The 14,443-nt window shown below is 40.5% G+C and overlaps 1 pseudogene across 1 annotated transcript; it reads left to right on the forward strand.

The window, feature by feature from the left end:
* Positions 1–5,695: 5,695 nt before the first annotated feature.
* Positions 5,696–9,073, forward strand: LOC146368602 (immunoglobulin lambda-1 light chain-like; annotated as a pseudogene). The gene is made up of 3 exons (XR_014797580.1): positions 5,696–6,857; positions 8,172–8,483; positions 8,576–9,073. The product of XR_014797580.1 is annotated as an immunoglobulin lambda-1 light chain-like (transcript).
* Positions 9,074–14,443: the final 5,370 nt, after the last annotated feature.

The raw sequence follows: 14,443 nt of genomic DNA on the forward strand, positions 1-14,443 counted from the left end.
TACTGGATAATGTGTTAGTATATAAGACTTTGTCTTTTTTAACAAACAGCTCATCTATCAGCTGTCAGCAGAACTGTAGAACGTCAGATCCTGAAGTGTGTGAGGACAGAGAAGAGTCAGCTTTATTTCAGGTTTGATGGATAAACTTTCACAGTTTGTGATGATTCTGTTCTCTTTGTGATTTTAGGAGCTGCCCTCAGCACCACCCAGTGACATCACACACATCATCCTACATGTTCACTCTTTGTCAGTGGAAGCTGCAGCTCTTTTATTGATAAAGTTAAAGACAAAAAGTCAAAGGGATTAATCATCCATTTAACTGTGTCACTATATAGGAGCATAAATATTAACTCAGTTTGGTGTTTCAGAAAGTTGCTGATCTCAGACCTGCACAGCTTCTGTTTTAAACACTGAATGTAGTCAGCTGCATAAAGTGAGATTTTCTCTGACACAAATAAGTAAAACCTGATGAAGGTCAAAGGTCACTTGTCACTTGTATGTTGAACTAAAAACTTTAATCTGGAATTCACTCACACTGTGTTTTGCCAATATTGTGTTCTTTACCATCAAGTCATTCAGAGTCCTTCATACCAGAGTAACCAGAAAGGATAATATATATTTTAAATATGTAACTTTCTACAGGACTGAATATAACATCATTAAGTAAAAGTCCAGAGTCTCTGTGCTTCATCTGAGGATGATGTGAAAACTTCTAACATCACACAAAGTAAAGGTCTCTATCACACTGCTCATGAAATGCAGATTTGTCCATCTTCTATTTTGGGCGTCTAGTGGAGGTCTGAAGATTTCCCTCTGAGGAAGCTGCTGGTGAAGATTGCGAGTTCTGCTTGATCCCTGCGGTGACCTTCAGTTCCTGATGTTTCTGAAATGACACATCAGGAGTCTTCTGGGTCAAGGCACCAAGTGTTAATTCCGGTTCTTTTGATTCTTAGGGCCAAGAAAACACGGCTCAAAAGTGGTCTTTTACTTTAAAAAATTATCTTTATTTAACATATCTGGATATGGAGACCTGAGCACACAGCACACAGCCCCAGGTCTGAAGCACAAACAGAAGCCTAGTTATTTATATACTTGCTGTCACGTCACACCACACTTTAAGTTTCGATGAAACAGCCTAGTTGGTTTCACTTTCACTTCATTCTAGCTGCAAAAGCATGCAGTTTCCTGACAGCACTTTTTGGCACAGAGTGTACTCAGAGTTAGGCCTTTCTCATATGAAACAATATAATCAGCATATAAACATTTGAGATGATAAAATTAAACCTCAACAGCTAACAGAAGCTGTGATAAATGAAAGGGAGGACATTTCTCAAACCTCTGGACCCAGGAAACCCAGCTTGGTCCTCATGGTCACCTTCACTTGTTGTTCCCCAGGGTGAATGTAGCTGTTGATAATAATGTGGACTTTGGACCCTGTTATTAAATGAAAAGAACAAATTACACTTCTATGAAACCTTTTGTCAGTGTGCTTTATTTCATTTAACTTTCCATGTTACCAGGCTGTAGAGCGCTCTGTGTGAACTGAATCTAAAACTGTTTAAATCCATATAATTCAGATACTAACAGTAACTCTGGGTCTCTGTGGAGTCTGCTGCTGACGTCATCTCTGTCTAAAATAGGATAAGAAAAAATGAGACCTGTGGAATCATTGAAGCATAAAGACTACGGGAGTAACAGGTGTGCAGCATCGCTAACTAGCAACAACCCTCTAATACAGTGTGGCTAATCTAGCTAATGATCGCTTACAGTTAGAATGACAGAGATGACATTTTGTATAAAAACTGGTAAAACTGTTTCACAGGTTGTTGATCCTGTCGTGTTCTTTGTGTGTTTGGCAGCCATCATGAAGCTGTACGTGTCCATCACTGCTGTCAGTGTGAGAGCAGGACTTCTGTGTATTCTGGCTATCAAACAGCTTCACTGTTTGTTCTTTAAAACATTTATTTAATCACAGCTCAGTGGCCGTGATATCACCACTCCTCTCTGTAGTTCCACTTTTACATCACAGAATTTTACCTTGGATGTCAGGTTGTGTTTTTGTGCCAGCAAGTGGGTGTGGATCTTATTCTCTGAACTTTCTCTAAACCTTTCTTATATTTTATGTGACAGTAACTTTGTATTTTCTGTTAACAACACCAGGGGTCACGTTGATGATGTTGTGTTGAGCTTCTTTCGCAGATCAAGTGTCCACATTATTCAGCTCATCAACACAGAGATTTTTAAGGAGAACATCCCACAGATGACCCAAAGGTTATGTTCCCACATGCTGTGATTGGCGTGTGTTACCCTGGTTGGACATCCACAGAGAAAGGTGAGTGTTATTATCTTTATTATCATACCACCACCAACATCTGGTTTTTGTGATCATTAAAATCTTCTAAAGTGTTTCAGGTACAGTGAGAACATTTGTACTAATACTGAACCATTCCTCAAAATCTTTTTTTTTTTTTTTTTTTGTGTCCCGTTTGGATCTTTAGCCGTCAGAATTGTTGTCTTAAGGCCAAGAAAGATGCCAAGCGGATTTATTTTACCAAGTGGATCATCATGGCCTTGCCATATTGGTCCATTTGATTGACCTTTATTATAATTATGTATTTATTTTATTTTCGGTTGCTACAAACGGGACAGACGTGACTGGGGGATAGGACAGGGAGAAAGAATGAAAGAAAGAGAGGGAGAGAAAGAAAACCAAAGGGGAGAAGAGATGGTGAGAAGGGGGGGAAGAAAGGAAAAAACAAACAAACAAACAAACAAAACGCCTGGATCACCTGTATGGAGAAAAAAAACAGAAGAGAAAGCAAACAACAAAGAGCAACATAATAAAAACAGCACTATCACAATAAACTAGCTAGCAGTAGATAACAGTAGATACTAAATAATAAACGATATTGTGCAGCACGCAAGATAGACAGCGCACAATGTGCTTTGAGGCAGCAGCCAAGAAAGGTGTAGTCCGCGTCTGTGAACACCCGTGTGTACACCTGTGTGTACACCTGTGTGTACACCTGTGTACCTCAAAATCTTTTACATACAAAACATTTTTACGGAGCAGGTCGCTATGATCGACCACCAAGACGCTAAGCTGACTGTGGAGACGAAGGTTGTCGTGACGTGACCAAGGGTCCATCCCCAGAGCCGATCGGCCGCCCCGCACTTTCCACAGACAGAGGAGGGGGGCTGGAGGCGTAGCCAGCTGGAAGATGGGGGCCAAGCTGGGAACACGACCCAATATCCAGAGCTGTGAATACCCTGTCCATCACCTCAGAAAACATGAGCTTGCTGGGGCTGCCTGCAGGACAGGAATAGAGGATGGACTCAGCCTCAAAGTCCTCCTGATAGCTGTCCTCCAGTAGCCCCTGGCTGGCGAGAGAGGGAGCTGACTACACAGCGTATTGAGGACACTCTGCCATTGTGTGTGAGGCATCCACCTTCCCTACATTAGCCTTAGGCATGTCGGGAAGTGGTTGGCTGGTAAAAAGTAAAAGAGTAAAAAAAGCGAGCACGAGCCTCTCTGGTATGGACTGTGGAGCTTCCCTGGTCTGCATGGCATGTTCCCAGAGGGAACACGGCTTACAACAGCGAGCATGGAGAGGGCACCGAGGACGAACTCATGAGACTGTGAGAACAGCTCGATGTCCACCAGAGAACTCCCACATGATGCGCAGGGGATCCACAGCAGGACCTACTGGATACGTGAACCTGCGAGGCCACGAGCAATATTCGTGGGGAATGCTGGCTGCAGGACTCTAGGCAAGCACCGAGTGTGCGACCTGCAGCTAGTCACCGCAGGAGAGCTTTTGCATTTTGGATCAGGGCAACAGAAACCTGGGAGGCTGCCAAGAAAGGCTCCCCACCACAAAGGTAACAAACACACACCAGCCACACATGGTACCACACACAAGCAAGTCCAGGTGTTGTCCCTCTGTCCACTGACAAGAAACAAAGAGCTGAGTAGCCTTGCTGGTCAAATCCTACCAGTCCCCTCAGTATGACAGCTCCCCCCTCCATCGTGGAACTTGTTAGTAACAGGGTTGATGTCAGAGGCCTGGACAGTCAGGCCCAAGGGGGAGTTATATTTAAAGGCCCAGAGTAACCTCTAAGAGCTGTTATAAATATAATAATTATATATTGTTATATTTACCTTTACTATTTCACAAAGGTTTAAAAAGAGTATGTCTCTTTTTATGAGGTTGGAGGAGAGAATGAGCAGATCTTGTGCTGAATTTGGTTTCATCTCAGTGTTTTGTGCTAATGGAAACAATCCAACAGGAAAGCAGGAATCCTTGAATATTCAATACTTCAGGAATACAGCGAGACCCCAGATCTTCTCAGTGTTGGGAGAAGCTGCAATCCACCAGGAAAATGATGGGAGTCCAAACCTTTAGAATTATAATCCAACACAGCAAAGATGATGATGATGAGAAGAGATGGAGCCAAATCCATGTTAAATTTGTAAGTCCATTGTTTGGGCAGCTGCTTGATCCCTCTGGTGTCTCTGCCAGAATGTCTAATGGTGAATTTCTGGTATCCGATCATCTGAACTGCTCACAGGACTGCTGGAAACAGAACCTGAACATCTCTGAGGCTCCAATTTATGCTCTGAAAAGTGCTCACTCACCCCACCTCTCCTCCCTCTGGTAGGTCGTCACCAATCTCTGTGTTTACAGAAGATCAGCAGTTATTTTATTTTATGAAACTAAATTCGTCATTTAACATATTCATCAGGATCATACTTTGATTAGAAATAAAGTTGATTTATTACGAGGACATAGGGAAAATAACTTTTTTACACTGATGCCAAAAATCTGGGTCTAACACATAAGTCTGGATGTTAATTTTACCCCCTCAAAGATGTGATGACAGGGGAAAGTGAAGGAGACTTCAGCCTCTCTCTGTCACATTTCTTCCATCAGAAACTTTTTGTTTTTTTAATGAACTGAGATCAGATTTGTGATGCTCACTCTGATAACTTGATGTTGTTTCCCTTAAACTATTTTGCCAAAGTTTCTGTACAACTGTGTGTTTATGTTAGGATGCCTGGGTCATTGACCCAGTGTTTTTGAGTTTATTATATTATTTATAATTTCTAGTCTTTGGGTTTTTGTTAGTCATGTCTTATGGTTTGTCTCTGTGTAATCCTTAGTTGCTGTCTCCCCTGTCCGCTATATCCCCGTGTCCAGTCAGTGTCTGTGTCTGCCCTGGTCCCACGTCTCTGTTCCCTCTGTTGTAGTGCCTGCATGTGAGTCTGTGTCTTTTGTTCAGTCTGTGTTATGTGTTTCCTCTTTTACTTTGAAGGTCTCTGTCTTATCTCAGTGTGTTCAGTTTACGCTTCCTTGTCTCGTCAGTTCTGATTTGCCCCAGCTGTGTTTCCCTCCTGTTGTCCATTCCCTGATTGCTCCCTCTGTGTATTTAAGCCCTGTGTTTCAGTTTGTCATTGTCGTGATCTACTCTTATCTGCCCTCACTTATGCTGTGTGTTTTGGGTTTTCCCTGCCTGTGTTAATGTTTGTACTTTGGAGGTTTGTTACTTTGAGTTCAGCATTAAAGCTGTTTTTTGAGTTCATGTCTGTCTCTGGAGTCTGCACTTTGGGTCCTTTTCCTGCCTGCACACAGCAGTTTCATAACAGTTTAACCCAAGTGTGTTTATAAACTCAAGTTGTGATGTGTGTCGGTGGGGTTTGGCAGTTCTGCTGGTTCCTGCTCCTCCTCGGCTGGAGCACCTGCAGTAACTGATAATCAGTCCAGCACATCAGTTTGGAAGAATTTGACTCCATTTTTGACACAGAGCAGCTTTAATTCTGACATGTTGGATTTTCTCACATGAACTGCTCGCTTCCAGCTCTTTCACACCATTTTTGTTGGACTCTGTTGGACTTGGTTGTTCCAAAGCTCTAATTTTAACAGCAGGCATGGACGCTTTGTGTTCTTACGAGGCTGCTGGAGCTGATTGAGGCCACTCAGTACAACACTGATGATTCCAGCAGACATGCCACAGCACATTTCAGAAGCATCCCTGAAGCATCTCTTTGCTCCGCACCACTAAAAATAACTCTGGCTCTATTTTATACAGAAGCTCCATCAAGCTGCACAAAACAGAGGAAAATGTGCAGGACAGAAGAAACAGCAAAGGAAATCCTGTCAGTGTTGAAAATAGAAGAGCCTGTGCAGACCAACATGTTTCTCTTCTAAAATACACCAGGTGTGGTTTGAAGGACGCAACAAAACCACATCAGAAAGACATCAGAGACTCATCACATCACTCGCTGGATTCACTGGATTATTTTTCTCTCAACATTATTTGGAACAAAGAAAACAAACGTGACTGGTTTGTGTCATTGTGGTGCTGCATGGCCCACTTTCTCCTGAGATTCAGTTCACAGACAGATGTTCTGATAGTTTTCTTTACAATTTGCTGCTATAATTCAAAATTGATTGTGTGATTAATGATGGTGAGCCAGATGGGCCAAACCATGATACTATCAGCAGCATGTTTCATTGTAGTGGTGCATCATTGATGGGATAAATGGACTGGTGCTTATATAGTGATTTTCTATTTTCATGAGGACTAAAGTAGTGGACTGACCAACAGACTGACATTAACATCAGAGCCGTGCTGCTAGTGTGGCTAAAAGAAAAGAGAAGAAGAGACAGTCATGTTGATATGAACATTAGAGAAACACATCATGGAGCTGAAATATGATCCTGCTTCCTCATTTGGACTCATTCACCTCAGCTGACACATTCAACAGCAGACAGGTTTTTGTAGCAGTCTGTCTCACTGTGGAGATTATAACGACTACTTCATCTTTGGCTCTGGAACTAAACTGTCTGTAACAGGTAAGAACAAACATTTATTTTCCTTCAGTTGTTTTATTGTAGAAGCTGAAAATGTGTTTAAAGTCAGTTTCTGCTGCTTCAGGCTTTACATGTTAGTTTTTCATCATTAGTAGAGAATTCATCTGCAGCCATTGTTACATAAGAAAAGCTCAATAATCTCTGAAAACATGTTGAAATCTCACTGAACAACTAAAGTTATTCTTTATTTCTGCAAATATTAGTGATGTTACAAATATTTAGGATTTGATCCTCTCAGTGATTCTGCACCAACTGCTGGTTTTTAACACAAGATCATATTTGATGTTAAAATTAATACAGTAGCAGATTTGTAAATTTGAATTTTGCTAAGAAGAAAATGTAGATATGTTTTTAATAGTGAACGATATAGCATGTTGGTCCAAAGAGTCATTTTTTCCAAAAACATTATTTTATTAATTGTCATAGATACTGATCAGTGAAATATTAAACGTCTAAAATGTGATGAAAAATACTGGATAAAATATGAAATTGTTACTCAGGTTTTATGAGTCAAAATGACAAATAATAATGAAAGTTCAAAAATGTTATCTGTAAATACTACTTTGAAAAATATGTACAAGTAAATACACAATCATTCACAACATGTAATTTTTTAATTAAAAATAATAATAAATTAAATCAAATGGCCGAAAAAAGGATTTAATTATCTCTCAAATTTAGCTAAATTGCATTTAATTTTATGTAATAATTCATTTACATATGGAAGAAAATAACAATCAAACCAAATAATACATTTAAAGCTGATCCAATTATTGCAGTAAAAGTATTTTGAAGTCTGTGAAAGAAGATTCTTATTTATTGTAACAAGTATAAAACGTCTTTAAAAGCGATTTAAAATTTACATCATGATTTGTTGGGAGAAGATCAACTCTGTTGAAATGTGTTTCAGATTGGAAATATATTTTAAAAATTATATGAAGGCAAATATCTATCTATCCATATATATATATATATATATATATATATATATATTTAAATTTGTTATGAATTTAATTTTAAAAGTCAAGAAAATAAAGGAGAAATACATTTTATTTCATGATGTAAAATCATGCTGAGTGTTCCTCATGTGAGCCATGATGACATGAGGTGATGACTGTGTTTGATATGAAGCTGAATCCAGTGTATGTAGTGAACTTTGTGCTGTATTGATGAGTAGTTTAGTGATCAGAGTCCATGTAGTTTCCAGGATCAGACTGAATGCAGTGCAGTGCTGGAAGCTGCTGCTGACTGTGTGAATGTGTGTCTGTGCTGCTTGTTGCTGCTGTCAAACTTCAGATGAGCAGGTAGTGAAGCCCGTGGTGAGCGTGTACCCAGCAGCATCCAGAGCCCACCTGGAGGGGAACAGCTCCCTGCTGTGTGTGGCCTCAGCCATGTTTCCTCCTCTGGTCCAGTTCTCCTGGAAAAGACAGAAGAAGAACGGCGGAGAACCGGAGGAGCTGCCCCCTGCTGAGGGAGAGCAGCTGGAGCTCAGAGAGGCGGGAAAGGTCGTAGCCATCAGGATGGTTGATCGTGATGATCTCTTCACATACATGTACAGATGTTACGTCAAACATGAGGGGGGCACAGTGGAGGCTCCAGCACAACAAGGTAATGAAGGCTTGATGACTGTGCTCAGTAAACAAGAATATCACTGATGTTTCCCGCTGCAGCTCAAAACGTTTAACTCTTTTCTGTTTCAGAAGTTTCTGCCTGGTATCAGAGGTTTCTACAACGTGTGAAGCTGCTCTGCCTGCTGTACACAGTGCTGATAGTGAAGAGTCTGGTGTACTGCTGTGGACTCTCTCTGCTGATGATGCTCACAAACAAGGGACCGTCCACCAACTGCACACATGCTGACTGACTGTTTCCTGCTCGCCTTTTCTCACCATCAGATCTCATCAATTCATCTCATCCATCACTTTGATCAGTGTTCACAAATGTTAGTTATGATGTGTTGTGCTTCTTTTGGCTTTTTCTTCAACAGTTAGAAGATCATCTGAAATAAATACATCTTTACATGTATTGTTGCTCTGAGTTAGAATTCTTTTTGTACTTATTGTGACTTTTATTGTAGTAACAAAAATCATCAGGAATATTTTTATCACAAGTTTTCAGTTTGATTTGTTTTTGTTTGATTTTCAAATGTCAAACAGTGTAGTTGTGTTTGTAAGTGTGAATAATAAAGATTTGAAGATGAAGAGTTTGATTCTACTTTCATTGTGTGATCAACAACAACCCGTGTGAGTGAAGCACAAACTGACTGTATCCAAACTTGCTCTCCTGCAGCAGACGGGCTGTGTGGGTTTCTGCTCTGCAGCCTCCACACCGTTAGCTGTGGCTTTTCACTTTAATAACACAATGACAGTTACAAGCATGAACTCTGCTTCAAGAATGATTCCAGGAAGGATCTGTGTTCTTCACCTGTGAGAGAAACAGCTCAAATCCTCAACTCAGAGCTGACAAATGAACTTTAATGGAATCAAAGGAGAGACCATGAAGCCCCTGCAGTCTGCTCAGCTCCCATTTTATTACCTGAGCTGAGTTTTTCATTCTGGATATCACACACGTAAGAACAGATCAAGTCTGAACAGCAAATGTTGGAGAATCATTTTGAAGTGTTGCTAAATGTCGTTATTATTACAAAAACTACTGAATGATTCAGAAAATCGTTTCCAACAAGCAGAAATATGCAAACAAAGTAGAAACAAGGCAACATGAGTCATTCAGATGCAGATAACATATTCTCCTTCTTTTGAAGAACACAGTCATGAAATCTTTCTGTGTGTCATTCATTGAGTTGAAGTGCCTAATAGAAGAGGAAAAGCAGAAATAATCAATGATAGCTGAGACATTGAGAACATGGCTGTATGCCTGCTATCATAACAGCAAACAAAGCACACAAACAGCAAACAGACAATAATGTGGTCGCAGCTTGTTGTGTGTTGTGTCATTTTTGACATTTAATGAAGTCACAAAAATGTGTGCGACTCATTAAAGGAGTCTGTACGTGTCAGTCAGTGCTCTGTATTCATGTGTTCACCTCATTAAACTCACTGAGACACTTTTCTCCTCCAAACTTACAGCACAGCTTCATATTTCACTGACTGATTCTTTGATTACATCCATTAAGGGTCACACAGTGAAATTAGTGCAAACTTACAAATGTGTTGCAACAATTTTGGCCTCCAAACTGAACTTTGAGACAAACAGTGAAGCTGTGAGCAAAAAGAGGCTCCAGTGTGTGTCATGGTGGAGGAAACTGTTGTATTCCCACATTAAAAACATGCTGATCTTATTGGATTTTTCCCTCAAAGTCTTTTTCCTCCTTTTTCTCTTCATCCAAATGTTCTAGCAGGCTGACTGTGAGTCCCTGTTTAACCTGTACAGCAGAAAGTAACAGCAGTCAGCGGCCTCCACTTGACTTCATGACTTCAACCCCTCGCACAGTCACTTTCACTTTCTTCCTTCTGTCTTTTAGTCCTAAAATGTAGAACAACACCAGATCCAAATATTTGTGTCCTTCACTCACATCTTCAAATGATCCCTTCGATATCAGAGATGATACAAAGGCAACATTTGTCTTATTTCTCTTTCATGAATCAAAAAGTACTTTTGTACTGTTGTGTAAATGTGTGTGTAAAGGTGGATGACTGCCTGCTGCAAATGAAATCTAACCATGGGTACAAATAAATGAAGCTGAAGCTGACGTGAAACACAGCCCTGTTTTTATTACTGTTTATAGATATTAGAATTGATGATCATCATTTTAATGATTCTTAAAAAGGCTTTAATGAATCCTTCAGTCTGAAACCAACTTGGAACAAAACACATTAGAAGATGTGGGAAAGAACCACAGTGTGCACATATTTAAACACACAACAGAACCACATGAGTTTGTGTAAAATATGATTTTCACTCTAAATGTTGTTATATATGATTTTGTTTTTTTAACTACTTTGTGTGCAATTTATGAACTTTTAAAATATTTAACCATATTATTATTTTTTAGATTTTTCTATTTATTTATAGTTTAGTTATATTTAGTGTTTTCATCACAGCTGTTAAACAACAGATAACAGTGTGTGTTACTAAATTCACAGCAACATGAATGTTTCTGAGTGTTTGTGCATCATGTGACCCAGATTTTTGGATCTGCTGTCAGATTGAAATGAAGACGATGAAACCACAGCAGCTTCAGCTGAGCTGTCAATCAGCAGCAGCAGTCTTATCTGTGGGCCGCAGGGGCTGATGGGAGCTTTGAGGACCTGTTAGAAACCACGTGGCCCTCGTCTGATCTCACAGCTCGTCCTTGTTTGGCCTCAGCTGCATCAGAGCGCCACTTCTCCCCAGGTTCACCAGAGGAAACACCACTGCACAAAATGCTTTTCCTCCCAGCTGCTGCTCTGTGCTGTCTGTGTTCAGGTGAGTGTTTCCAGCCAATCAGGAGCCAACAAAGTCAACCTGTAACAAACACTGTCACACTAACCTTCATCTATCTGTCTGTGTCTCTACAGCACTGGTTACCATGGCAGCAGAGCCGAATCAGGGTGGTTCAACACTGACCAAGAAAATTGGAGAAAAAGTCTCTTTCAGTTGTGGGAATCCACGATGTAGTGGCTCTGTATTCTGGTACCAGAAGAAAGAAAGAGAAACATTCAAATATCTGCAGAATACAGGTGTTCTGACACTAAACAACATCAGACGTGATCATTCAGCCACCTACTACTGCTCCTGTTGGTCCCCACAGTGAGAAATGATCCCTGCAGCCTGAACAAAAACCAACAGATGAACAGATGTCAAACAGTGTCTGTGACAGGAAGAGAGCAGTAAACCACAGCCCAGCTTCACATGTTTCACCTCCATCTCAGAGTCACAAACATACTGAGCTCAGGGACGATTTTTATTTACTGCTGTCAGAAATTCTATTTCCCTCAGATTCATCTTCATTAGATCAGCATGTCCAAATGAATAATGGAAAACTTTTCCACCTCAACTTTTGTAATTTAATTCTGAAAAGAAACCACAGCTGAGGGTGACAGTTTTTCACGATGAATGAAGTCCATCTCTTCTTTCTTATTTTGTTTCTTATTCTAAAACTCTAAACTTTTATTTCATCAACTTTCATCATCTTTGTCTTTAACTACATCCACAGATCAGCTCCTCAGTTTTTGAGCCACAAACTTCACTGCTTTCTTCACAGGCCTGAGAAAAGTGTCTGTCTTGCATTAAAGACTGTAGAAAACTAGAGCCAATCAAATGTCAAGAATTGTCTGAATTATTTAACTGGGATGAAGAATCACCAAAAAAAAAAAGGAAAGGAGGGAATGAGGTTCAGTCAAGCCACTGACGAGCAGCTGAAAGGGAGGCTCTGAAAACAGTTGATAACTTCATTATTAACTCCAACTTTCTGCTTCTAAATTCAGATAAAACTGAGGTTATTGTATTTGGCCCTGAAAATCTTAGAAATATGGTAATGTGGTAGATTTTTGTATGATATGTATAACTATGTAACTATATACACTATATATCTATGTGCACTGTGCATATTTTAACTTTCATGTAGAGTCTTAAGCACAAGACATTTTGCTTCACCACGGTTTATTAAGGTGGTACAGCAACAGGGCAGTCAATGTAAGGGGAGAGTTCCCCTGAATAATTTACTCTCCAGTAACCTCCAGTAACCTCCAGTAACCTCCAGTAACCTCCAGTAACTAACCTTCCCTAATACACACTCAACGTCTTTCATACAGCACAACCAAAACAGTAACATTGTAACAGAGATCCTGAACACATCACGATAAAATATCATACGATATAATCACACACACGCACACACACACACACACACACACACACACACACACACACACACACACACACACACACACACACACATACTTTGAACCTACACTGAAGTGCTTTTATATATGAGAAAGCATGTAACCTATGTAGTTATAAGATTATATATTATAAGATTGTGCCACTTGCTGTGTAAGATTTAGTCATTAGGATTAATGTGTGATGTTTGACCCTGTCATGACGAAGCAGCTTGGAAAGAAAAGCGTCTGGACTTCTTTAAGTTGCCTGAAGATGTTTCTAAAGGTCTTCTAAAGAGGGTGCTAAGCTTCTCGGAAGCTAAGCTTCTCGGAAGCTAAGAGAGGTGAAACGTCTTCAAGCAACTTAAAGAAGTCCAGACGCTTTTCTTTCCAAGCTCCTTACACTACGATGACCTGGATGACTGAGAACCTTCACAGACACCGTGTCATGACCTGTTGTGATAAGCCAAAGCCAAAGGGTAGCCGGAGTCCTGACCGGCCTCTGGCCAAGGCCTTGGCCGCTACCTGACCCCTGCAGCTGTGTTTGGCTGGAGGACGGGTGGGAAAGTTACCCAGCAGCAGGGGGCGGGGATACTGCTCCCTATATATTAGGGGACCAGAGGACACCCCAGCACTTTTTTCCCCTCTGCTGTTTCTCTCTGTCCGTCTCTGTGTTGCTCTGCTGTCTGGGCTTAAGGCTGTACACCCCGGGGTTTTGCTTTGCTTGCTTTCTGCTTTGTAATTTTCTTGCTAAATGTCTGTATGTATTTTTCCTGCTGTTCATATGATTCAGTGTATTAAACTCTGTTCCAAGAATTCTGCTCTTTTCCAGAGAATCTTTTTGAGTGTCTTGATTTTAATTGGATCTAAAAGGGTTGGATCTCCACATCGTTGGTGGGAGAAGGTTATCTGGATGTCTTCAAAATTTGCGACCACAGTATCTAACCAGATTCTTTCTCTGGATGGCATTACCTTGGCCTCCAGTAACACTGTGACGAACCTTGGAGTCATTTTTGACCAGGACATGTCCTTCAACGCACATATTAAACAAATATGTAAGACTGCTTTCTTCCATTTGTGCAACATCTCTAAAGTTAGAAATATCCTGTCTCAGAGTGACGCTGAAAAACTAGTTCATGCATTTATTACTTCCAGGCTGGACGACTGTAATTCATTATTATCAGGAAGTCCTAAAAACTCCCTGAAAAGCCTTCAGTTAATCCAAAATGCTGCAGCAAGAGTCCTGACAGGGACTAGAAAGAGAGAGCAGATTTCTCCTGTTTTGGCTTCCTGTTAAATCCAGGATTCAAAATCCTGCTCCTCACATACAAGGTCTTAAATAATCAGGCCCCATCTTATCTTAATGACCTTGTAGCACCATATCACCCTATTAGAGCACTTCGCTCTCACACTGAAGGCCTACTTGTTGTTCCTAGAGTATTTAAAAGTAGAATGGGAGGCAGAGCCTTCAGTTTTCAGGCCCCTCTTCTGTGGAACCAGCTTCCAGTTTGGATTCAGGAGACAGACACTATCTCTACTTTCAAGATTAGGCTTAAAACTTTCCTTTTTGCTAAAGCATATAGTTAGGTGGGGGGGGCATTTGTTTCACCGTGAGGTCCGGTATGTTATGTAAATATACATAATATCATGTGTGGTATCCATATAAACCTCTAAATCTCAGCTCAAAGAAAATATAAAGCTTTCCTACAGCCACCAAACACATCAAAAACAAAAAACTGCTGCAGGGGAGGA

Source organism: Perissodus microlepis, chromosome 18 (genome assembly GCF_051167445.1).
Source record: "Perissodus microlepis isolate ML-2025 ecotype Zambia chromosome 18, ASM5116744v1, whole genome shotgun sequence".
Lineage (NCBI taxonomy): Eukaryota > Metazoa > Chordata > Actinopteri > Cichliformes > Cichlidae > Perissodus > Perissodus microlepis.